Raw genomic sequence first — 23,968 nt, 5'->3', positions numbered from 1 at the left:
GTAACACAACCTTAAATCAGGATATGAACTAGCCATGTTGGACTACCAGATGAAACAAGCGCATTGGTCCTTTGCATGAAGTTCACACGACTCGAGCTTCTTACCAACAGTTAAGTTCCCAGCTTTGACATTGAATAATCCAACAAGAAAACCTGCACAAACAAAAATGTATACGTATATGTGTATCAAATGTTATGTTGGCTCAGATGTATAATTATCAATTAATCATTAGTTAACAACAAGATTTAGGCTAAAATTCATTATTTTGGGACAAGTTTTTTTCCGACCCAATAATTCCAAGGACAAATGATAAAACCAAAAGAAAATGAAAAACTAAAACCAAAACCAAAACCAAAACCAAAACCAAAAGCAAACGGTTTTTCAGAAACTCAAAAACCGACTTTTCGGTTTTGGCCCAAATCAAAAACCGCCTTTTCAGTTTTAGCCCCAAACCAACCCCTGCAAATGGGTAAATACTAAATAGTGTGTATTTTTTTATGCATAGAGGCTTCTAAGCAAAGGCGGCCCAATAGTTAAGCTAGGGCTTTAGGCCTCCAAAGAAACAAGGGCCCCGTTTAAAAATTTGTTAATATTATATATAAAAAACGCATATTAATAAGCAAAGAATTGGATTTTAGACCGGTTCTTTGAGTCTTCTCAGTGGTTGACACACATGTTTTCCAATCCGTTTGATTTTTCCTCACCCGAGTTCGATTCTCAAATGTTGTATAGATTTTATTCTAATTGCCTATCATTTTCTGTAACACCTGTTCGATTCTCTTATGACGCCTATTTTGCTACTTTTCCCAACAAACATATTCTCCTTTCCATCTTAAGTTGTATTTTTCCCTGCAAACATCACATGGATTTCGTAGTATAAATTAATAACACTTAATTTTATTATTTGGATTGTAATATATATGAATCTAATTCCTTTAGATAAAAAAATTGTTGATATTATAATTTTATATATGGAACACGACAAAAAATCAAGTAGTATAAATTTTATTATTTCATCTCTCTCTAACTCTTAGTAAGTAAGACTAATTTACGATCAAGTTACACTAATAAATCTATATAGCATCTCTAATTTATCTTACAAATTTAGAACCGGTTATCAGTGTTCACTTAAAATAGCACCCTTGATTTAGGATGATTTGTTAGTAAAACACATGACTTAGGTTTTTTTGTTATACGACTTCAACAACTATAATGAGAGATATACTTCTATGAAGTTGGTAGCTACGAATACATAGCAGAAGGATGCTTCACTAGTCATATAATACTGCATTTGTTTTATAAAAAGCTTATTATTGTCAGTCTCAAACTCGAAAATGAGTAGCGTTTGTAACAACGGAATCTGAAAGAGGCCTCGAGTTTTTTTTCGCTTTAGGCCTCCAAAAGATTGGGCCGCCACTGCTTCTATGTCGTTTTATTAGAAAATTAGATACTTATTGTAACAATAAAGCTTTTGTAGTAATATTATTATTGCATTAATTATCTATTAGAAAACTACAAAAAGAACACAAAATATCTAAAATGGTTAAAACAAGAACAATAAATATATAAAATCGAAAGAACAAAAAACATGACCCAACTCATCAAACCCACCCATTTTGCCAACTCTACCAATCATGTATTCATTGCATAAAAATGGTTAAAAATTAAAAACACCTTAGCCATAGTGACAATATATCAGGAATGGCATCTTGGGTTTGAAACCCTTAAATTAGCAAACTTGTCACGTCCAAAACCGGAAAAAAAAAAAAAAAAAACCCTTAAATCCACTTGTATGTTTGTCGTATTTCGATTCTACAAGTGACAAAAGCTTTATATTAAAGGGCAATTATGCTGTTTCACAATTTCATTTTCTCTGAAATCGACATAAACGAACGAAAATGTTAGTTAAACGGTCTCTAAACTTGTTTTGATAGTTGAATGAGCTTAATCAAAACTTTTAAATATATGTCGGTGGCCTATGTGTACGATATTAACAGGGTTCTTGGTTTCACAATTTAGATTTGAGGGTAAATTAGTAACTTACTTTAGTTTGAGGAAACCGATCACTTAGCTTACCGGACCTTGTGAACATCATCATTAGGCCCATCAATTTCTGCAGCCATAGCTTTTGTTTCCTCCTCAATGTATGCAGCAGCATCAACAACATCTCTGTAAGATATTAGTGACAAGATGCGCAAACTTGTTGGTACAACTGGCGCACTCTTTGGATCCTGCTCACGGCACTCTTTGGATCCTGCTTACATTAATATGTAAGTTAATCTTAAAATAAATCACCTCAGAAGTATCGTCGAGTGCGTATTCAGTGCCAGCTGCCAAAAGGCGGTCTATGCTTTCACTTTCACGCACAGCAAGCTGCAACCGCCACCGCTAGCAGAACTGTAGAGTAAACTACAACTCCTCCCCAAACCAGGACTCTACTCCTCTGTATGTGAACATTCGAGAAATAATTAAAAATTGAAAACCAAATCGTTAGACCTCAAAAGTCAAATACGCATCTAATTTGGAGTTCATAAAACAAATACAGTTCATACGTGATTTAGAACATTAGACATAAACACCATATCAAGATTTAAAGAAAATACCGATCACGCACTGCATGCATGTTTAATATTTATTTTTAGATTATGACTGTTGAAAGCATACTTGTTTAAAAATTCTAATAGGGTTAAAAACATAACATACCTGAGGGGCAAAATGGTCATAAACTTACCTGTGGTGTTTGGCAGCAGAGGCTTCTGTCATAAACACGTATTCGTATTGTTTCGATAACCTTTGTAGCATGTATCTGCACAGCGAGAAAACGCTTGTTATTTGTAGAAGTTCAAAACACTATTAAAAAAAACCATCCAACTTTTAGACATACCTCGACATAGATAGATATGTTGGAAAATAACAACACCTAAAGCTTAAAGACGTTTACAAAAATCAAGTTCAAGCATGCACTTCTCTACAAAACACTATTAAAAAAACACCATTTTTTTTAATCTATCTGTTTCTAACTTTTTTTTTTGGCAGAGACACACACACACATTATACTATTATATAAAATAAAATAAACTATTTATTTTCGTTTTATTTGTATTATACACGTAAATCAAATTCCGTTTTTACAACAAAATTGAAAACATTGTATTTTCACATACGAAGTTGGTAAATTTTAAAATAAACATTATTGTAAGCTCTATAATAATCTTGAATAAATAAAGGTTATAATAAGTTGTATAATCTTGTGTCGGTAACTCTTATGGCTGTGTCTGTTTGGAAGGTTTGATGATCGTACGAATGTATTGTATTGAAATGAAATGTAGGTTTGTTCAAATTAACCAACCTAATTCTGTCTGGTATTTATTTAGTAATTGTAAACAAATTAACATAATAATTCAATTGGTGAACTTGATATTATATATAAATGCAGGATTGATTGATTGATTGATTAAGATCAAAACACAAGCAAAGCAATTACAACAACACACAATCAAAGCAATTCATCGACAAGACAGGCAAGGCATCTTTCTTTCTTACTTTAGTTTGGTGAAACACTTGATGACTAGATTCTAATGGAAGCAATTCTATATTCTTCTTGCTCCTCCTCCTTTGGAAAGAAAGAAGCAGCATCAGCAGCAGCTTGAGGAACAACTAAGAAAAGAACAGAACAGAACAAAAGCCTTAGTTTGGTGAAAAGAACACAACACTTTTGAGTAGGGATAGCCATGATTGATTGATTGATTTCCTCCTAAAACTTGTGTGTGAATAATCATTAAGTAAAAACCACAGCCATCACATTTTCATTATAATAAACTGATTGCATACATACAATCCTTTATTATTTTACAAACAAGCACACACCTACTGATGTTCGGGTATTTTGTATATATATTAGTGTGTTAATTATGTAGTTTTGTTTAGTATATTGTTGGAACTTTGGTACTTCATACGTGCTTTGTATTTCAGCTCATTGATCGTTTAAGATGCTAAATTGGAGACTTGTACGAGCATGGAATGATATCTCGGGAATACCGGAGCATAAATTGAAGTCTTAGGAAGTGTTAGAAGGATTCGGGAGGAGTTTGGATGAGAAACCTAAAGCCGATGCTAAAACAGAACAAGATGGGTTCACAAAAGGCGACCATGAAGTAAAACGAGCATATCCTGAGCTAGAAAATGAGTTACGGAACCCATAATATATGAATTTTGGGTTGCTCGACGAGAGGACTCCAAAAATGAGGCTACCTACCATCGCGTAGCGCGATGGGATGGTCATATGACCATCGCGCTACGCGATGGTACGCATAGACAGGAAAGTTAGGGTTTTTATGTTATATTCGTTTTGACGACCCTAGAGGCCAGAATTCACCATGCAGACGATTTTTAGAGCAGCAATGAGGAGAACCATTGATCCCAATCATCTCAAGGCCCCGTACAAGATCTTATCCATCATAACCGAAGCCCGAGAGATGCCGAGACGCGGCTAGATCCTTCGAGTCATACCCGGGATGTATAGTTTGTAATCTTTCAGTTTATTTCTCATGTACTAGAACAACTAATTGTAATTGTTTTGATGTTAATCTATGAGTATTGATGTTTAGTATGTCCGTGCATTCAGTCGGTTTAGGTTTTTGTCGATCAGAACGATTAGGTTGTCGATTGCTATAATAATTGCTCATAGGATTGTCTTAACCTGTTAATTGCAAGAAAGCATACGTTTGCCCTTAGTTGAGTCACACTAGCAGGGACCGTTTGATAACCAGTGCCGTGTGTTAGTGAGCGTGGATGCCTAAGGTTTAACCGGTTAATCAGTCTATAGTTGACACAAGATAGTTTACTTGTTAAGTTGCATGAGTTTGCTGTTAGATTACTTACTTGGATTCCCGGGTGTGATTTGCTTTGTTTGACTGATAGAATACTTGATTAATTGTTCGATTAGTATAAAACCCAAATCCATTGGCTAGTGTGATCAGCACTGTTAACTAAGTTACTTCATAAGTTTAGGAATTGATTTCACTTCACGCTGACCACATACTCCTCGTGGTTCAACACCCTACTTACCCTAACTAGTTTAAGGTGATTAGGACACTGATTTAATAGTTTTGACTAGATAGCGACAGTCTAGCATCACCTACATACTACTTTATTACTTTATTATTATTATTATTATTATAACAATCGTCAAAGTTGATCAACAAGTTATTATTACTATTTCAAAGAGCGGGCTTTGATCCTACCGTCCTCTTTCACCCAAAGTGCCTGTGGCATTTCGTTTTTTACCATTTTTATCTTGACGCAATCTTCGGTGACCTCCTTGATCAACTTATACTTAGGCGCGCCATTTTCGTACATTGTTGGAGATTCGATTTGAATACAAGGATTATTGGTTTCTCATTTCATTATATTCATAAAGAGGAATACAACCATTATATAGGAGATTACAAAGCTCTTGATTTAGAAATAACAATAATATGTGGCTGTCATTTTTAAGAAAGGAAACCGAATATCTTGTTTTGATGAAAAAGATGCAATTGTTCCACCAATCATGCTGATCCAATATTTTTCAATCCTTTCCTTTTAACACTCCCCCTCAAGTTGAACGGTAGGATTTCCGAAGTTCAACTTGCTCAAACAGTGGTGTAGTTTTTTTTCATTAACAGCCTTTGTTAAGATATCAGCAAGTTGGTCTCCCGATCGGACAAACGGAAGTGAAATGGTTTGTGCTTCCAATTTTTCTTTAATGAAATGTCGATCCACTTCTATATGTTTTGTTCGATCATGTTGTACCGGGTTTTCTGAAATCTGAATGGCTGCTTTATTATCGCTCCAAATTTTGCTCGTTCCTTGTGGAGGATATCCTATCTCTGTCAGGAGCCTTCGGACCCAAAGGACCTCAGTTAGCCCTCTTGCGATTCCTCGAAATTCAGCTTCTGCACTTGAAAGGGCAACCACCTTTTGTTTCTTGCTTCTCCACGTAACGAGATTCCCACCAACCATGGTGAAATAGCCAGCCGTGGATCTGCGGTCACTTCTATCTCCTGCCCAATCTGCATCAGTGTATATTTGAGTTTCTAGATCTCCATTTGGTTTGAACAAGATCCCGTGCCCTGCTGTCCCCTTGAGATACCTTATAATTCTTAAGACTGCTTCCATGTGAGCTTCCTGGGGTTGATGCATAAATTGACTGACTGCTCCCACAGCATACGCTATATCAGGTCGGGTGTGGGATAGATAAATTAGTTTCCCCACAAGTCGTTGGTATCTTCCTTTGTCGGTTAGACATGCTTTTTCTTCCATGGATAATTTTTGGTTTGGAATCATCGGAGTGCTTGTCGGTTTGCAATCAACCATGCCAGTTTCAGCTAATAGATCAAGAACATACTTTTTCTGGTACATGAAGATTCCATGTTTTGATCTCAGAACTTCAATCCCAAGGAAATATTTGAGTCTCCCTAGGTCTTTCATCTCAAATTCTGTGAACAAGTTTTCTTTTAGTTTAGACATTTCTTCATTATCATCCCCTGTAATAATCATATCGTCAACATAGATTATTAGACAAGTTGTGAGGTTGCCTCTTCTTTTGAAAAACAATGTATGATCTGAGTTACTCTGTGTGAACCCATAACTTTTCATGGCTAGCGTGAATTTACCAAACCATGCTCTAAGTGATTGCTTCAAACCGTAGAGTGATTTTTTTAGAAGACACACTTCTCCTTTCCTGAAATCCTTTGTGAATCCGTGGGGAGCTTCCATATAAACTTCTTCTTTTAGTTCCCCGTGTAAAAACGCATTTTTTACATCAAACTGATATAAGGGCCATTCTTTATTTGCTGCTATGGAACAAAGAACCCTGACTGTATTGATCTTTGCAACTGGGGAAAAAGTTTCAGAGTAATCAACTCCGTATGTTTGTGTATAGCCTTTAGCTACCAGTCTTGCTTTGTATCTTTCAATCTTTCCATCAGGCTTGTATTTAATTGTAAACACCCAACGACAACCGACAGTTTTAGTTCCGGGTGGAAGAACACATTTCTCCCATGTTTTGTTTTTTTCAAGAGCTTTCATTTCTTCCTCCATTGCATCTTTCCAATGTCTTGACTTTAAAGCTTGTTCTGTATTCGTAGGGATCTCATCAAAGCATATTGATGCAGCAAAAACTTTGGCCTCCTCGGATAGTTTTCCTTCGGCTATGTTAGCCATCGGATATCTACTCCCTCTAGACTTCTTTTCTGGGGAGTATCTCTTTGGTGGGACTCCCGATTTGCTCTTGGCGGCAGTACATACGTTTCTGTTGTTTCCTCTTGTGGAGGAGAATTGTCCTGTGAGTTTTCCTGCACATTTTCATTGTTTTCATGGTCTTCTTGTGTAGTACCCATCTCTTGTTCCTGTACATTCTCATCTTGCCTTGATGTGTCAGTTTCAACCAAATTAGGTATAGGCGGATAACAAGTATTACTTACCTCGGATATCAGGTTGGGAGCAGTTGGGGTGGCACTGACGTTTGGATCTTCAGATTGTGACTCAACTGGGGTATATGTAACATACTTTAACCAACTCAGTGTGTCAAGATCCTCCATCCCCCCCGGACTACTGTGCTGGGAGGCATAGTAGTATTCAGTTTCAAGGAAATCACAGTTCATTGTTGTGAACATGTGACGGGTTTTTGGGTTGTAACATCGGTATCCTTTCTGATTTATTCCATATCCAACGAAGACACATTTTTCAGCACATGGACCGAGTTTATCTCTGTGTGGTTTGGGAATGTGAGCAAAGACGGTGCATCCAAAGATTCGTGTTTCAAGAGTGAGAACAGAGGGGGGGTTGGTGTGTTCGGTGAGAACTTGTAATGGGGTTTTTGATTTTAGAATATGAGTGGGAAGCCGATTAATGAGATACGCAGCTGTAGCAAGCGCTTCTGGCCAAAAAGACTTTGGAACCTGGGATTCTATTAGAAGGGCTCGAGTTATCTCTAGTAGAATACGGTTTTTCCGTTCAGCTACACCATTTTGTTCTGGACTATGGGGACAGGTAGTTTGGTGAATTATTCCTTTGTTTTGGAAAAAACCTTTCATCTTAGAGTTAACAAATTCTCCCCCATTGTCAGATCTAAAAACCTGAATGTTTTTACGAAATTGAGTTTGGATCATGGTGTAGAAAGTGATGAATTTATCAAGGACTTCTGATTTATGTTTTAACAAATACACCCATGTCATTCGAGTGCAATCATCCACGAATATAACAAAAAAACGAAAGTCCTGACCCCCAAGAATTGGAGCAGGGCCCCATACATCTGAGTGGATTAATGAAAAAGGTGAGTCCACCCTTGTACTATTAGGTTTGAATGTTTTACGATGACTTTTGGCTAACACGCAAGTTTCACAGAATGACTTACAATTAGAAGGAAATAACTTAGGAAACAAGATATGTAAATAACTCATAGATAGATGCCCGAGTCTTCGATGCCACAACCATGCCTCTCGTTCTATTGTCCCATGAGAAAGCATTACAGCACCATTTTGAGTCACCTCATCTATGTAATACAATCCTTGCCTTTCAGTGCCACGCCCATTATCGCTCCCGTTCGGATATCCTGCAAGATACAAAAAGTGGGCTGCATAAGGACGGAGCAGTTTAACTCCTTTGTAACATGGCTTATTGACAGGAGTTTGTGTGATAGGGCAGGTACATAAAGACAATTTGAGAGTTTAAGTGTCGGTGAAATTTCAATAGTTCCCCCGTTTTTTACAATCATCGTTTCCCCATTAGCCGCTGTTATACACGACTTTGTTGGCTTGGTTGAGGTGGCGAAATCTGATAAATCATAGGTCATGGTTCGGTTGCTCCGCAATCAAATATCCATGACACTTCGGATTTCTGATTATTATTGTGGGCCATATTTGCCATACCACCTACAATGGGTTTCTTTTTGCAATTTTTGTAACTTGCTTTTATAAAGCTAGTAAATGAGGTAGATTGCCAATTTTTGAAAACTATGGGGTTTGTTTTAAAATTTCCAAACAAATAAGATGGGGGTTTTGAGACTTTTTGTCTTTCACCCCCTGTACCTATATCCATCGAAAAACCCTCTTCTCCATCTTCATCAGAGACCGCCGCCGCTGCTATCCCACCAAATCCGGTGGTGTTTTTCCGATCGCCATGATTTTTCCGGTCGCCACTAGTATCGACGTTCTTCTTTTGAGTACCGGTAACAGATGCTTTGCGTCTTTCTGGTTCGGAGTTCAAGGTGCCTTTTTTGTGGCCATCGGCCCACCAGTCGGGGTAGCCAACGATACGAAAGCACTGCTCTTTCGTGTGTCTGGTCATTCCGCAGTGGTCACACTTCAGGTGTGTTTTATCGTCCTTACCGGCTTTCCTTGATTCCGATCGGCGACCTTTAGTTACGAGACCCAACCCTTCTGTTTCGATGGCACTTAAACCGACCGCTATGCCTTGTGATTCGCTGGTGGTTGCTCCCAGAATGTTCTGGTGAGCGGTTTCTTTACGAACCACGGCATAGGCCGCCTCTACAGACAGAAGGGGGTCCAACCGGAGTATTTCCCGTTTAATGGGTTCGTACCTCCGGTCGAGGGCATTTAGAAACTGGAAAAGTTTCTGTTCTGATCGGATTCTTGCGTAGGTCTTGATGTCTTCAGGGCATTTCATGGGATTTGGATCGATTCTATCGATCTCTCCCCATACCCCTTGTAACACAATCCAGAAGTCTTCAAGGGGTCTGTCATTTTGCTTGATGTCATTAGCTTTGACATGAAGGTTGAAAGTTTGTAACTTGTCTCGTCCGCTACTGTAGGTGACCACCAGAGCATCCCACAGCATTTTCGCGGTAGGATACTCGGTTAGGTTGCCTGCGAGTATTGGCTCGATATTCTGAATGAGCCAAGAAAATACTATGAGATCTTCTTGTTCCCATTTCTCATAATCTTCACTTGTCGGTTTTGGGGGATCTGAATTCAGGTGTGACAACAGGGCTTTGGATCTTCCGCCTATGGCAACTCGGATCATACGGGTCCATAGTCCGTAGTTCTGGTTGTTCAGCTTGAGGTTAATCTGGAGATTATCGGATAGTTTTGGATTTTGAGGCTGTTGGTTGAGATTGTTTCTTAGCAGATTCTTGATTTGAAGTGACAAATCAGAACCTTCGTTGCCGTCTCCGGACATGGTGGCTTGGGTTTATTGATTTGGGGCTGAAAAAAAAATCAATCGGTATGTGATGAGCAAGCCTGCTCTGATACCAAGATTCGATTTGAATACAAGGATTATTGGTTTCTCATTTCATTATATTCATAAAGAGGAATACAACCATTATATAGGAGATTACAAAGCTCTTGATTTAGAAATAACAATAATATGTGGCTGTCATTTTTAAGAAAGGAAACCGAATATCTTGTTTTGATGAAAAAGATGCAATTGTTCCACCAATCATGCTGATCCAATATTTTTCAATCCTTTCCTTTTAACAGTTGGCGCTAGGGGGGGGCACTGTGTCTTTGTTTTCTCGTTTGATGAAGAGCTCATTGTTGTTTTCATTCTAATTAAGATGAAGAAAATACAATATTTAGTTTTCACTCAAACAACTTAAACATGAAAACAAACAAACAAAAAAATACATGTTTAATTGGATCTCTTATGTAACAACTTAAACATGAAAACAAACAAAAAAAGAAGAAGAAAAATCATCATTCAATCATAAACATTAAACATATAAAGTATTTGTATATTTCAAATGGACTAGCTAAGTGATTACTAAACCATCCATGCATGCATATATGACCACAAACAATTATTTGAAGAAAAATACATGTTTAATTGGATGGATGCTTATCATTTGTTGAAGAAGAAGTAATATTTAAACAATACACATACGATTAGAAACAATAGCAAAGCTAAAAGTATAAGAAAAATATCTTAGTTAACTTGATAATACAAATGAAGAACAAGTACAAGAAGACTAATGATGTAGAATAGTCTTAGCACACATACATGCATTTATAAAGAAGTGGGTTGGAGCTTTTCAAGGGCATCTTGCATTTCTTATAGAATATAATTTATTTACTTAACAAAGCACCACTTGGTTATGGTTATTCTCACTTGGTTTGGTAAAAATAAGTTGATGTTAGCAAACATCAATTATGGGTAACATATATAGCCAAAAACAAAGCCTCAAACAATAGGATTGAGTAAAACATGTATCTATAACACTCAAGTATTTACGCTTTTAATCTGCACAAAATATAGAGGAGTTTCAAAGAGTGTTTGGATATGCATTATAAAGTGATTCGATAATAAGATGTTTGATTATCTAGCGATTTCTGATTATTAATTGTTAAAATGGGAGAAAATAAAAATTTTGGTGAACTTAGTACATAACACTATCATAGCTTATAAGATAACCATATCTACAAGGAAAATGCTCAAAGATTAACAATAACACGGGGACGAACTTTCATATCAATAACAACCCCGAGGCTTAAAGAGGTTATTGTCCACAATTACTTTGTAGATCTCTTCCAAATCACCCAAAAAGCCAGACATAATTAGACAAAATGCCATCCTAGAATAGAATCATAGATTAGTTTAGTTATTGTATCATAAGTCTACCTAACTTTTGTACCAAACATAATCAAATCAACACAAACGTACACTATTCAGTGTGTGATTTTGTAAGTGTGAAATAAAGAAAGTTTTATAGAAACACGAATCAGCATACAAAGAGCTGCATCAGAACATGTAAATGAACAAATGAACTCAAATACTAAAAAAAAAAAAAAAAACAGTATATATTGTAAATTGATGTGTTCATTTTTTTCGAAAATAATTGTATACTATGCATTATTTGTATCGTTTTATCTATATCGTTTGACGCATTATTATTTATTACTATCAATATACATCACCATCATATCATCATTTGTAGTTGCAAAAGAAAAAGAAAAGCACACCACTTGTATCATCTGACTTAAAAAAGTCAGCTGAACCACTTGAAACTAAACTATACGCACAGAATTTGATAAGCCACACAAACTTGTTTACAAACAATCGTTCAACCCAACAAAACAGTCGTTTCAACACCACTTGTAACATCTGACTTAAAAAAAGCTAGCTAAACCACTTGAAACTAACTTGCATGCACAGAACTTGATAAACCATACAAGGTTGTTTGCAAACAATCATGCAACCCAACATAGCTCAAAACACCTAATGAGTAACATCGTTTCTTAAATTAAAAGACCCTTACGAGCACAACATAGCAAGTGAAGCACGACACTAACTAAGGGGGTGTTTGGCCTAACTTTTATTTTTTGGCTTATACTTATATTTTAAAGTGGCTTCTAGCTTATTTTCTATTATTTGATAAGCTTCTTTTAAGTGTTTGGATTAGCTTATATTCTACAAGTTGATAATAAGTTGTTAATCCATCATTCTTTAATTTTTTATAGCAATAAGTTGCTTTAATAATTATTAATCCACCATCATTTGAGGGCGAATGACTAACTTACACCCTACACAAATAAGCTTCTTCAAATAAGCTAAAAAAACCATCTTCAAATAATCTTCTTCAAATTAGCTTATATAAGCTTATAAGCATAAGCTTGAAAAGCTAAAACAAACACCAAACTAAGCTTATTTTGTAAAAAAAAAAAAAGCTACAAAAGCTATAAGCATTGTTAAATAAGCTAGGCCAAACACACCCTAAGAATATCTAACATAACTTACTCATATGAAGACTAAACAACAACATGCGCATGTCAAAATATGCCACTAGTTTTCATTCTTACTCTACAAAATAGTGATAAAAATGTTGAAATGCCAAATCTTAATCATTCATATCAAATTATCTAAAGATCCGATCCAATTGGTTATCAAGTTTACGGTTTTTAAATAAAGTTGACGGAAGATAAACTTTATTTAATATCCTTAAATAATTTATGAAACAATAGGATTGAGTAAAACATGAGCTAAAACTTAATATCCTTAAAGAAAAAACATTTGACAATTACTATAGGCAATTCTATCAATATTTAAGGAATCCTTTTGCAAACATATCTTCCATTTTGGGCATTCGTTGGTTATTATTAACATGATTAATAAGGTAAAAATAATTACTTTCTATAATTTAGCTCGATCCGTATTAAAAAGCAACCACTCTGCCTCAAAATCGGGTTATGACAATAGGCACCAAAACGCATATTCAACCTGAACTTTTTAAAACATAACACTTCCCCAACCTAAATCCACACATGGTCAAGAAGCATAAAGGCATCAACCTAAAACCACTCTGCTGTTTCCCATCGTTTTTTTAATGTCCTGAAACACAAAGAACAAACCAAAATATGAAATTATTAGATTTTGAACACACAAAATGCCAAATATTATGAAAAATGGCTTAAAATTAAACCTTGATGACCACTTCAATACCAGCTTCACGAAACCTTAGCAATTCCAGAGCATAGCTAGAAATAAACAAAATGCCATGTTACTGATAACACCAACCACTTCAATAATATGGCCTCTTTCCCATTGCCATCTAACACTGCAAGATACAAGTAAACACAGTGAGGTATGTCTTTAAATTGTAATTATTATGATACTTTTAATACTTAGGTAGTTGAGAGTGCATTTCCCTCTGGTATTAGAAGACAATAATAATAATAATAATATTTACAAAAGTTTAGAACACAATACCTTAAAAAGCTCTAACAACAAAGGTGAAAGTGGCAGGAAATCGAAACGGTTGATCTGCTGAAATAGCCAGTAAATCCTCCACTGAAATAAATATATAGCTATTCAACATAACTGCAACTAAACAAAAAAAGTAAAATAAAAAATGCAATAACCGATATCACGGTACATGGAAAAAGCATGTTAAATCTGCTATACCAATACCATCAAATAAATACGTCATTTGCCAAAATAACATAGTGTGAGATTAGATAGATAAAATAGTCAATACCAATTGCAGCCAAACGCTCTTTTTTCTTCTCTAGGTTTTCCTCTTTGGTCAACGGTTTCTTAAATCCAAGTTCTGCAGTTGCCAATTCTCTTTCTCTTCTTCGTGCCGCAAGGCGTTCTTCAAAGCTGTAAATATGTAGGTTATATTGACATGGGTGATCAAAAATAACCGAAATCTATATTTATATTTATATTTATATTTATATTTATATTTATATTACAGGCGGAGGATAACTTATTAAGGAAGAAATGTGCAGTTCTTCTGACAGCTGTCATGTCTCCGGTTGGCACAAGAACGCCCATTTGAACCATTGCTTGAATAACCGGCATCATAAATCATAAAATTATTATAAAGAAGTAAGTGTTAATATTTATTTCTTACCAAAAATACAAAAAAAAATAATCAATGCAGCAAAGAGAATAAATCAAAGAGAACCATCTACCTTATTTGGATCTTTCTCATAAACTCCATAAAAAACTTCCAACAAACCTTCATTTATGTTTGGGCTTATGCTGCAAAACTCCAAGGTCAGTATTTTAAAGAAAATAGTTTGTGAAGTTTTCTCAAAAATTAAAATTGGTTAATCACTACCTCCCCATGATTCCAAAATCATAAAATATAAGCCTTCCATCATTCACATCATCAACAGCTATATTACCAGGATGCTGAATCAAACAAGGAGATAGTTTTAACCATACTCTGCATGTGCATTGTATGTATGCCACCAGGCATCGAAATCCAGAAGAATATACAGAAAACTTACAGGGTCAGCATAGAAGAAACTGTGAGACAGTATCTGTTCCGGATATTACCGAAACAGATTCAACAGCTTACCTGCCCAGCCTGTGGAACATACATATTACCGAACATGTTTAGATGAGAACATTTTTATTTTTTGTTGTTTTCTGTTTACCTATACATATGATGTCTATAATGGTACACTTAGCGTTTAACATAACCAAGGCACTTTTTAGTTTTTGCTATAGCAAATATGCATAGAAATGTTTTTGAAGCACTTAACTCACACAATTTTTATTTAAAACTCACTTATACTTACTTTTTTATTATCAACGCCTACTTGATCTAAAGCTTGTATCCTATTGATTTTGATTCCCGGGACATACTCCATTGTAAGAACCTACAGTTGGATCAACATAATAAGCTAAAGAAAATAATAAAGTTATGATCATATTTGGGATCAATGTATGTATGTACAGAACTATTTACCTGTGGAGTTGTGTATTCCCAATATATGTTCGGGACTTTTACATTGTTTAATTCCTTAAAGTTACTTGCAAATAATTCTGCATTTGCAGCTTCTTTTGTATAATCAATTTCCTGAAAGATGCACAAAATAACACTCGTTAAAATAAAACTTATAGCACAACTGTCACCATTTTAAAATAATGTGGGGTAGAAAAGAGTCACCTGGTACAAGACATTAGCACACTTGTTAAAAAGAGCAACCCAATCCCTTTTTGCACCATCAGATTTCAGGCCAAGTTCCTGAAGATTTTATGCTATTACCTGAAAAAAATTTAATACGCGATTTTGATAACATAAATTTAAATTAAGAATTGACTAACCCTTAGATTTTTAAGATCAATATCCTTGAGGCCTGGTCGTTCCTTTAATCTTGCTCGATGTACTTGACCTGCATTACATATAAGTGAAACGGAGACTATGGCCATATATTGGTCGATTAACATAGATTTTTCAATGGCATTTAAATCGAGACTGGCAGCAGCTACTGGCTCAAAATCAAAGTAATCAAATATTTCGGAGCTCCAAACAGATGGAAATGGAGGGAGTTGATCGGTCGGTCCTATATGCATAGAGTGAGTTAGTTGATATGGAAAAATGTTAGATTCAAATAAGCATTAGTAGGCAGAAAGTAGTGCTTGTGAATCTCATAATTCATATCTTTACAATTACATACATACTCTAAGCAATCGAATAACAACTGAGATTTAACAATCAATGAGATAATATACATACATATACCTGAAGTGAGTTCTGATAATTGATCCAACATATTCCACCTCCCACCAGATAGATACCTACAAAAGCATAACATTTCCCCCAATCAATCAAACTCCCATTACCATCCTCCAATCACTTCTTCTGTTGGATGATTAAACATGACTCTTGGGATATCAGAAATATTGGGTTTGACTTTTTTGTGTCAATTTAAATTTTGGTCTGTCAAAGTTGACTCTTTGACCTTGTGGGTCAATCATTACCAAGAGAGTCAAAGTGCCATTTTCGTCCTTTTGGTTTGGCAAATAATGCGAATTTAGTCCAAAAAGTTTATTTTTTGCATATGGACCCTCCACGTTTCTCAATTCTTGCCAATTACATCCAAATCACTAACCTCGCTAAATTTAATCGTTAAGTCAGGGGTAGACATGTCTTTTCACTATTTCTTTATTATATGAGTAAAGTGTCAAAATCGTCCCTGAGGTTTGGTCATATTTGCGAATTCCGTCCAAAAATATTTTTTTCGCAAGTAGACCCTCGATTTTTCCCAACCGTTGCCAATTTCGTCCAAATTGTTAACTCGGTCTAAATTCAACGTTAACTTATGGGTGTTACTGCCCTTTTACATGTTTGTTTACATTATTGTTATTATGTGTTTGTTTGATGACATATATAACATTTCACGATTCCTATGTTTAAATCCAATATATTATCAGTTTGTTTATTCTTCTTTATTTGTAGTCATATAAGGGGTTTGAGGAGTAATAATAATAACAATGTAAACAAATATGTAAAAGGACAATAACACCCCTGAGTTAACGTTAAATTTAAACCAGGTTAACAAATTGGACGAAATTGGCAACAGTTGGGAAACATCGAGGGTATAATTGCGAAAAAAAATATTTTTGGACGAAATTAGCAAATGTGACCAAACTTTAGGGACGATTTTGGCACTGTACTCATGTAATAAGGAAAAAGTGAAAAGACATGTCTACCCCTGATTTAACGATTCAATTTAACGGAGTTAGTGATTTGGATGTAATTGGCAAGAATTGGGAAACGTGGAGGGTCCATATGCAAAAAATAAACTTTTTGAACTAAATTCGCATTATTTGTCAAACCACAAGGACGAAAATGACAATTTACTATTACCAAAATAAATATTTCTCTTATGGTATGGTCAGTTGGAATTCATAGCACACATTCTCTCTGATTGAAGCCATTTTATTGATGGATGTTATTACTCCCTCCGTCCTGCTCAGTCCTGGTTAAAGTGTCTTGGTTTGAAAAACACAAAGTTTAAAGTGGATTGAATGATTACTTTTTTTGCTAACCAAATAACAATAATGTCCTTGGAAAATGGGTCCACCATATTGTTTATTAATGCTTGTTGTGTATGCTTGAGGGTAAACTTGGAAATTGTCTAATAAATTTTGAAAGTGGACATTTGTAATTGGACAAATAAAAAGGAAAATATGGACACTTTTAATGGGACGGAGGGAGTATAATTGTAGATAAATATCAAAACTTGGTGTCAGTGGGACACAGATTTTTAGGACTTTTTGGAAATTTTCTAAAATAGCCTTTTTTAGAGAGAGTCCTCAAAATAGCTCTTTTTTTTCTCAAATTTTTTTAGAATTTGGACTGTTAAGACGCCTTGGTAAAAGATAAAAATAAAGAAAGTCAGGCTGGAGACGAGATTTGGGGAAATAATGAAGGTAAAGTCCAAATTTTTTTGTAATCTTTCTATGTTTCCTACCTTTCCCGTCCATATTTTCAAATTCTTGAAAAATATATTTTTTACAATTATACCCCTGAACCACCACCACCATCACCAACGCCGTCGGCCCCGCCCCATCACCACCACCGTCAACCGCCACAGAATGAGGATCGGTGAGCCACTGAATGAGGATCTGCATTCTAAGGATCCAGAAACATACCCAAGATCATCAATTTGGTAACATCAGAATCAGTTTTTTTTTAAACAAGAGCTTACCTTGATAAGAAAACTGGGCTCAAACCAAGACAAAATCTCATGTATCCTGAATGAGCAACAGTAATCACGGATTCAACGCCAGAAAATTGAGGCAGCAACAACGAAAGTTAACGCAGACAGCAAACCTTGGACACCAACAGTAGAAACTTGACAGGCACTTTGCCACCACCACTAGAGCAGCAGTGAGCTACACTCCATAACAGAAACCGCAACGGAAGGTAATTGATTGGTGGTGATGGGTTTGTTGGGTTTATTATTATTATTAATACGGTGATGGTGGTGGTGAATTATTGGAGGAGGTTTAGGAGGGAGGCGACGGCGGAGATCCATGAAATGGTGGTGGCAGTTGACGGTGGTGGTGATGGGGTGGGGCCGACGGCGTCGGTTATGGTGGTTGTTCAAGGTGGTGGTGGTTCAGGAGTATAATTGTAAAAAATATATTTTTTCAAGAATTTGAAAATATGGACGGGAAAGTTAGGAATTACAAAAAAATTTGGATTCTACCTTTATTATTTTCCCAAATCTCGTCTCCTACCTGACTTTCTTTCGAAATTTGGCATGCTCCCTCTTTATTTTTATCTTTTACCAACGCGTCTTATCAGTCCAAATTCTAAAAAATTTTGAGAAAAAAAATGCTATTTTGGGGACTCTCTCTAAAAAGGGTTATTTTAAAATTTTTCCCTAAATTTAATCATTCAATTAAATTGTATACTTTTTAGGACTTTTTTAACCTTTTAAGTAAATTTAATCATTCAATTAAATTGTACACTTTTGGTATGATGGTTAAAGGTGATTTATGAATCCTTTACATGTGATCGAGTCCTCGTTAATCAAGATGAAATTGTAGTTGAAGAAACGTGGATCTACTCACTGGTAGCAGATCTACTTTCCTCGGGTGTGATTATGCTATTTCACCGATGGTTCTTCTGGATCTGTGTTCTTCCACCTACAAAATGAACAGCGCCGTTACTTACCCCTCAGAAAGGGACAGAGGGGTCCTCTTTGGGGTAACCCTCCGGCGTGAGAATGAGTATATTGTGGAGAAGATAATAATGTCTGTCAGTGAATCTCAAGAGTATTGCTTAATAGCTGAATACCCTCTGATTGTGAGACTGTGTGTTTTTATGTAACTGACTGTGAGTGAATGTAATTCAATATGATTGAATGTGATATCACTGCCTGTAACTGTCAATGATTGAGAATGAATGTCTTCATCAAAGTGGAGTTGATGCTGTATTTATAGTGCTAGGGTTTCCACTGGCTGGGCTCAACCTCGTTGGCCTCCTCCAATCGCACTGCGCCACGTGTCCTCTGGGACACCTGGCGCTTTCTCGTTGGTTGTAATCACGTGGTAGCACATGTGTCATGCTGAGTTGTCGACCTTTCATTTGGCAGCTGTCAACATCAGCATATTCTTACTCCTTAAAAAGATGCCTTCTGGAAGGTTGTCTGACGTGCACAATCAAGGTTGCCCTAATCCTGATTTGGATAAGGACGAGGTCAATTATGTGCATGTGTGATATGCGCCAATCCTGAGGATGCGCGAGGTCTTCTCTTTATTCTCACGCGCAGATATTTCATGCGCAGATGTGATATGCACGAGCATGTGATATGCGCCGCGCGCTGGTGCGCCGCGCGCATATGTGACGCGCGAGCATATGTGTGCATGGGCAGATGTGGTATGCACGAGCATGTGATATGCGCCGCGCGCTGATGCGCCGCGCGCATATGTGATGCGCGAGCATATGTGTGCCTGGGCATATGATGCCTGAGCATGTTTTGTATGCGCCATGCGCATAGGTTTTGGCTTTGTGCCTTCATAATGTCTTTATCTTGTGGGTTGACCCGCCTTGCTCAGTGTTGAGGCGGGTACATACCTCTTCAAGCCCCCCCAGTCTAATGTGTGTCTTATCTCGCGCGAGCGCGGTAAGATAGATATTAGACTTACTGATTTTGGTCTTTTAATGTGATTTTGTCGTTTTCCTGGTTTTTTCCATCGTTGCGCGAAGTTCTATCCATTTGGTTGAAACGAAGGGTCCAAACACGTGGTTGGTTGGTGGTGTCGTGCGCCGTAAACGTGTCAGACGTTTCGTGTGCTCGAGGTGCTACAGTTGCCTTTCATGTCCCCTCGCACAGCTGTCTGGAACACGTGTCGCGCTCTCATTGGTTTGCACCTGCGAGTGGGGGCGCGTCTCTGCTCCGTGGCAGGTCCGTTACGTTTTTATGTCCCCTCAACAGTGTTAGGGACACGTGCCGCGCCCTCGTTGGCTTACACCTGCGAGTGGGGGCGCGTGAAATCCCATCAGTTACCACTTTTCTCTCTCCTGGGCCTATAAAAGCAGGCCCTTAGGAAATTTTTTATCTTCATCTTCATTGTTGCTAATTTTCGAGTTTCTGCCTTTCATATTCTGAATTGAGTATTTTCATCGTTTCGAAACTTCAATTATTTGCTGCTGCAGTTGTATGTCTGATAGTTCAGACTCGTCTAACCCCTCAATCACCTCTATTGCCTCTCGAAGACGCCGTGTGAAATCTGTGGTGATGTCGACATTGAAGCAAAAGGGGAAGGGTAAGAGGGTTGTTGAGACCACATCGGAGGAAGTAGGGAGGACCAAGGCCACCAAAAGGTGGAATGAAATCCCCTGCAAATCGAGGCAGGTCGACCTCGACAGCCTTATCGCCTCTCAGGGTTTTCCCACCCTGTTTGGCTGCATGTTGCCTGGGGCCGGGCAAACGGCGGCGGACCCGCCTGCCGGCTATATTTCTTTGTACACCCATTTTTTCACCCACTGCAACCTTCGTCTTCCGATGACAAGGTTTGTAGGCGCGGTGTTACGTTTTTTCGGGATTCATATATCCCAAGTCCATCCGTTTGGACTTGTGCGCATGACTCATTTCGAGTTCATGTGCAAATCACAGCGCGAGGAGCCCACCCCTCGGCGCTTTCAATTTTTTTACAAGCCCAAGATCCAAGATTCTTGGATCTCCTTTATTCCTCGCAGTCAGAAGGTGAAGTGCTCCACTGTTTCATTCAAGAGCCTTCATGACTGGTCTGAGAGGTTCTTTTACATAAGGGCTGGTGTGATCCCCATCCGCATGACGATGCGCGCGATCGATTCTGCGCCCGCGGATGCGGATGTTATTAAGAACCCAACAGGCGCCTGGGTTAAGAAACTGACCGCCGAACCATCCCCCGCCAAGAAAATTCGCGAGGAGGCGCTGGTGGGGGTCGGCATGAGTAAGCTGTGGGCCGACAGCGCGCTTGAGCCCGTTATCCAAGTCGACGGGTTGTGTAAGTTTATTTCATTGCTTTATTTCTTTTTCTGCGCGAACATAATTCTTTTGCTGATATCACTTGACTTGTTTTTGCGCAGTCACCAAGGATTATATCCTTGCCGCTTATGATGATCAAGTGGAGGGTGGCTCCGTCGCGCTTGGCGCTGGGGAGGTTGGTTTCCCAGATCGCTTCGATGACATGTTCATCCCAGTGGATCTGGATTTTGACTTTGACAGTGACGCGCCTGGTAAGCCTTTGCACTTATGCTCATTCCTTTAGAATACCCAAGTTTATTAACAATTCTGTTGCTTGTTTTTGCAGATGCGCTTGAAAACTACGAGCTGGAGCTCGCGGAAGAGGAGGAGGAGGAGGAAGAGGAGGCGCCCCTACTAAAGCGCAAAGCTAAGGGGAAATCTGGCGCAGGGGCCAGTAAGAAACAGAAGAAAGATGACACCCCTGTCGCTCATCCCCATGCTCAAACGAAGGGACCTAAGGAAACCCAGGTGTTTACCACCAAGGTTTCTTTAGCTTCCATGCCTGTGAGAGTGGGCAGACCTCCTGTCCACTTGAGGTATGGTGGCTTCACCTCCTCCGTTCGCGCGGCTGAAGAGAGAAGCAGTGCCGCGCCTGCAACAGGTATACGTCTTCATCTGGTTGAATTGTTATTAAACCTTTGCTCCTTTGAATGTTTGCAGAACCGGCGACGGTAACAGATCAGCCGCAGGCGCCACAAGGTGCTAAGGCTGCGCCGGGGGCTGCTTCGGAGTCCCCTGTTCTACCCTCTGAAAAGGGTAGAATGAACTTTATGGCGATGTTCGCCGCGCGAACAGAATTGCGCCAAGGTATGTTTTGCACATTTGTTTTCTGAATTTTTCTTTTGGATTCAGTCATAAACCATTCTTCCTTGTTGATTTGTTCATAGGAGTTGTAGCTGGCGCACAAGTTGCTGGTGACACTCCTGGCGCCGTTGCCGGCGCCGCTGGTTCTGTTCCTGCTCCTGCTAGTGCTGAGTCTCCCCTTATTGGGATTACCAAGGAGCAGGAAACCGTATTGCGCGCCGAACTGGCGGCGTCGAGACCTCCCTCGCCTCCTCCTACACGCAGCCCTCCCGCGAGACTGGTTTGGAGCCCTCCAGGTCGCAGGAGAAGAGGCCTATTGAAGAAGATGAGGAGGATGAGGGGGCTCAAGCTGAAGACTCCTTGGGAGACCGCGCCAGCCCTGCGATGCCACAAGAGTTCGCAGCGCAGACTTCTGGTGGGGCTGGCGCTGACTTTTCTGCTTCATCCCCGCAGGTATGTTTTAATTTGTTGCTCCGCCGCGCGTACCTCCATATAAGTATGTTTTATGACTTAGAACATTTCTTGTGTTTTGCAGGAAGGTGACCACGTTTACCGCCCGAGATGGAATATTAATGAAGACAGTTCCTTCCAATCCATGGGCGTATGCGAGGACTTCTGGGCTCATGCCGTGCCTCCTACTGAAAGGAGGTATCAGGAGGAGCGCACCCGCGCGGACTTGCTGAATGACCATATTTTCGCTGGGTCGGCTTTCTTTGCTGCCTCCCAGGAGCTTCGTCGTGATTATATTAAAGTACGCGATGCTCTTGTGGAAGCCCAGCGAGAGGCTAAGGTGGCCGCCTGGAACCTTTCTGATGCTCGCGCACGAGCTGAGAAACTCCAGGCGGAGCTCAGCGAAAACCGAGCAAGTGCCAACACCGCCTATATTAAGCGCGGGCATGAGCTCCAAGCTGCGCGGGAGAAGCAGCAGGTGGCGGAGGCCGAAGTTGCCAAGTACGCGCGTAGAGTGCGTGTCTTGGAACAGCAGGCTGAGGCGCGTGACCAAGCTATCGTCCAGAGTATCACTGAGAAATCATCACTGGAGAGCGAGGTTGCGCGCCTGAAGAGGGAGTTGGCGGTCCGCGCAGGCCGATAGAGATGAGGCCTTGGCGACGGCAGCGTCCAGCTAGGAAGCACTTGGTGCTGCGCAGGCGGAGAAAGAAAAAATTTTGGCGGCAGCAGCGTCTGATAAGGAGGAGCTAAAAAAGACCAAGGAAACTGTTGAGTTATTAAACTCCCAGGTTCCTGCCCTCGAGACGTCTGTTGCTGGCCTCGCGCAGGATCGCCAATGGCTGGTGTCACAGGGCATGACTCGTTGCGCTTTGGCGATGAAATATTCCGCCTTGTTTCAGGCCCTTGTGATGGACTGCAATGCTGCCGCGCGCTTGGTGGGTCGAGCTTAAGGGTTTACGGATGGGTATGAATATGGCATGTTGAAGAAGAACCCATCCGAGTACCCTTTCAAGAGCGACGCGGCCTGCGCGGACATGGCCGCGGTGGGGGAGAAGTATATGAATACTCCCATCCCCATCCTTATGCAGGTACCTTGACCTCAATGAGTTTTTACTTGATTAATTTTCCAAGTGTTTTGTACTCAATACTTTTCTAATGATTTTGCAGATAGCTGCGCTTGCTGACCAGCCCGACCTCGGCGCGCTAAAGAAGTTGCTCGATGAATGCGAGAGGGCTGGTAGCGATGATGGTGGCGCGGGGGATGTTGCCCCTGCCAGCGGCTCTGGCGCTGCGAAAGAATCTGCTCCTGACACCGTCGTGATAGAAGACTCCAATGAGGAGGAAGAACTTGACTATGGTCAGTTCGGAGATGAGGAGCAGGCCGCGCCAGATGCTGCGGGAGATGATGAGGGTGATGAAGTGGCTGACGTCGACGTGGAGACTTGAGAAGC

The 23,968-nt window shown here is 39.1% G+C and overlaps 1 pseudogene; it reads right to left on the bottom strand.

The window, feature by feature from the left end:
• Positions 1 to 13,671: 13,671 nt before the first annotated feature.
• On the bottom strand, positions 13,672 to 16,118 carry LOC143591039 (protein ACTIVITY OF BC1 COMPLEX KINASE 8, chloroplastic-like; annotated as a pseudogene).
• Between the last annotated feature and the right edge of the window lie 7,850 nt (positions 16,119 to 23,968).

This window comes from Bidens hawaiensis, unplaced genomic scaffold (genome assembly GCF_021521415.1).
Source record: "Bidens hawaiensis isolate Kalapana, Puna unplaced genomic scaffold, B.hawaiensis_p1.1 tig00039152_1, whole genome shotgun sequence".
NCBI classification, from domain to species: Eukaryota; Viridiplantae; Streptophyta; class Magnoliopsida; order Asterales; family Asteraceae; genus Bidens; species Bidens hawaiensis.
Note: the sequence above shows the minus strand (reverse complement) of the source record. Positions and strands in the feature narration are given on the sequence as shown.